The sequence below is a fragment of the Ipomoea nil genome, unplaced genomic scaffold (genome assembly GCF_001879475.1).
Source record: "Ipomoea nil cultivar Tokyo-kokei standard unplaced genomic scaffold, Asagao_1.1 scaffold2845, whole genome shotgun sequence".
Classification (NCBI taxonomy): domain Eukaryota; kingdom Viridiplantae; phylum Streptophyta; class Magnoliopsida; order Solanales; family Convolvulaceae; genus Ipomoea; species Ipomoea nil.
In genome coordinates this window covers 8,806,816-8,810,213 of record NW_017619273.1, presented here as the reverse complement: position 1 = coordinate 8,810,213, position 3,398 = coordinate 8,806,816, and the positions used below count along the sequence as shown (strand labels likewise).

General features: G+C 40.3%; 1 long non-coding RNA gene across 1 annotated transcript in view; it reads right to left on the bottom strand.

The window, feature by feature from the left end:
- Positions 1-1,545: 1,545 nt before the first annotated feature.
- Positions 1,546-3,398, bottom strand: part of LOC109160027 — a 15,358-nt gene continuing 13,505 nt past the window's right edge. Inside the window, exon 3 of the long non-coding RNA XR_002050672.1 lies at positions 1,546-1,557. This is a non-coding gene — a long non-coding RNA (uncharacterized LOC109160027). The remainder of the gene's footprint in view (positions 1,558-3,398) is intronic.

The window sequence follows — 3,398 nt, the reverse complement described above, 5'->3', positions numbered from 1 at the left end:
TATTTGACAGACTCTGTAATTTTATGCAAAGCTGAATTAACCACTTTCAACCCCTCTTATACAATGAGATTTAATATATGGGCTGAACAACGAATGTGGAAAAACTCTCCATCACACAATAAACTATCATGCAAAGATAATTGCTCCTTTAAAATGTTTTGCATACTATCATTACTAGATGCATTATCTAATGTCAAAGAGAACACATTTCTTTCAATTCCCCAATCCTTCAAAAATTGAATATTTTTGCAAATAATTCACATCCTGTGTGTGGTGGGGGCATCTTAGCAAAGCAAAGTATCTTGCTATTCAATTTTCAATTCACATCAACAAAGTGCCCAGTTAAGCAAATATATCCCTCACTAGTGCATGCAGTTCATACATCATAAGTTAAACAAATTCTATTTTTGATATTTGCCAACACTTGTTCCAGCTTCTCTTTTTCTTGAAAATAGATCTTAGTAATGTTAGTCACAAGTGTGTTTCTAGAGATACAAGGCACATCGGGATTCAAATACTTCTGTCATTTTCTAATACCATCATATTCAACAAATGCAAATGGTAAATCATGTTTGATGACTGCAGAAGCTAACAACTCCCTAGCAATATTTGGATCTACTTTCCTAGATTCAAGTTTGCCTTCATGATTAACAAACATTTGCCCAACATCATGAAACTTTAACATCCTACATGTTTCTTTGTGTCTCTTTAATGAAGAAGTTCCATGTATTTTCCCCCAGCTTTAAATTCTTTTGAACAACCATTGCATTTTGCCCTTGAAATACCATTTTCACCAATTGGAAGCTTTGTAAAATAAGTCCACACATCAGAGGTAAGTTGTTTAGACTTACCGTTCTTTGTAGAACTATCCATTCCTGGCATTCCATCAACATCATCATCGGCAATGGTATGAGTAGTTTGGTTCGCATTAGTTTGGTTCAAAGACACAGAATCCATCACGAGCAATCTGAGCAGTACACTGTTTTTTTTAAACAAATCAGTACATTTTTTTTAAACAAATCAGTAGTTCATAACTTCATATATAGTAGACCAGTAGTTCATATAAATTAGTAAATTAAAATAAATATAAAATGGGGATTGTAAATCTGTAAATTAGTTCATATAAAACAGTACTTCAAATCTGTAAATTTGTAAATCCGTAAATCAATAGTTCATATTATCATATAATCATATGTACAGTTGTAATTTGTAAACTATAAAAATAAAATAAATTAAATGAAAGAAAAAGGAAAAAAAAAAAAGGGGAAATAAATTACCTGAAGGCTGGCTGCGTGGCTGGACTACTGGAGCCTGGAGCCTAGAGCCTGGAGTGGTGGACTGGTCGGCAGGTCGTCGCCTCGTCGGAGTGCGTCTGTGCGGGCGGACGGCGGCCGAGGGCTGAAGGCTGGCTGTGCGGAAGGCGGAGTGGCGGACGAGGAGTCGAGGATGAGTGCGTTTGTACGAAATTGCGGACTGGACGGAGTTCACGCTAGTTGCTAGGGCTTTGAGGATGAATGTTTCGTGTTTGAGCTTTTATTTTATTTAGGATTAGCGCCCCTTAGGCCTTACTCCTTAGTCTTAGCCCATTATGATTTAGGATTTAAAAAAAAAAAAATGAAGGCGGGCTGGCGGGGCGGGCAAAAAAACCCATTTTTAAAACGGGCTTAAAAAAGACGAGCCCACCCCGCCCTTTTGGCTGCTGGGGCATGTGGGTTATCGCAACCCACATGCGCGGACTTCCATGTCATGGTAGGCAATCCGCATGCATTTTGGTAGCTGGGGCATGTGGGTTATTGCAATCCACATGCGCGGACATGCATAGCAGGGTAGGCAGTCCACGTGCATTCTGGTGGCTGGGGCGTTTGGGTTATTGCAACCCACATGCGCGAACTTGCATGGCAGGGTAAGCAATTCGCGGGCATTTTTGTGGCATGTTGTATACAAGTTCCAGAGGGCGCTCATCCCACCAAGTGAAAGGTAATCCCTACCTCCAAAGGGGGTGAAGGCTATCGTTAAAGCATTAAAAACAAATAAATAAATAAATAAATAACAGGTACCGTATGGAAAAATCAACAGCACAGAACAAAGCAGCAAGGGAGAACAATGTAAAGCAGCAAAGACATCCAGTGAATATTCAAATAAAGCCAAGTACTAAGTAGCGAGGAAGATGTCCAGTACAAGAAGCATCCAAGAAGCACGACAATGGAGGAGTCACCTTGATCTCTCGACACTAGGTGATGAAGCAGGTAATGCGACATGCGGTGTGCGGCAGAGGCACGCCGTAATGGCATGGCGCATAGCAGTGTGGCGTGTGGCAGCAGCGTACGATGGTGGGGGAACGACAAGTATTGAGTTTGGGAAAGGGAGGAGGTGGTAGTATTGAATTATACTTCCTTCAAGCATCCAGATGCCTAAAGAAAGTGGGGGACTTGTGATGGCGATATGGGACCCCGGGGGGACCATTTTATTGGAAAAGTCGGCCCAACCGCCCAAATGAGGTGTCCATCTTTATGGGTGAGGTGTTGGCCCAACAAGAATAATAGAATTCTATCGGGCTAAGGTAAGAAGGAAGCTTGGAGCAAAATATTATTAGAGTTATTACTAAGGGGTACCGAACCAACAACCTCAAGTATAATAACACAAGTCCTAGACCACCAAGCCAATCAAGATTTTGTGTATTAAAGGGTAGGAAGCTCCACTTATGCATGGAAGTGCGCTGGAAGCAAAGAAGTGGGGGGGGGGCACGTGTGTGGTCCAAAATGAAGGCTTCCAGATGCCGTCCATTTGTCAACCATCCGTGAATCCCTCAACAGTATAAATAGGCACCATTCCCTCCCTTTTAAAGGCACCCATTGGCTCACCAAACCCCTCCTGGTCCATTGGTCTAAGTCTTCAACCCCCTGCTGGCACACCAAGGTTCGAGTCCTATTGGTCACATATTTAGTTTTATATAATTTATTAGTTTCCTTAGCTTGTTTAGTTATTATTTTGGGCCATATTCTATTCCTTGGGCGTGATCTTTGTATTTGGGCCGTCATTCTGGGCCTGTATCTCGGGCTTTGTACGTACCAGTTTGGGCCTAGCGCCCCGGGGTAATAAAGTATTCTTTACCTACCCCCATTCTATATTTCTATATCCAATTTATGGTGGACTCGGTCCCAATAAAACCATCATCAATATTAGTCATTGACGAAATGCATAACTTGAACCATTATTATGTGATTCTAAACGGTTCATGAACCACCAATTCTAGTTCATGAAGAACCGATTAACTAATTTTTATTATTTTTTTATTTTAATGTATAAATATAACTAATTATTTGTATTTTTTTTTGAAGAGAATTATTTGGATATTTAATTTAGAATAAAAGATTTAATTATGAATTACACAAGTAAAT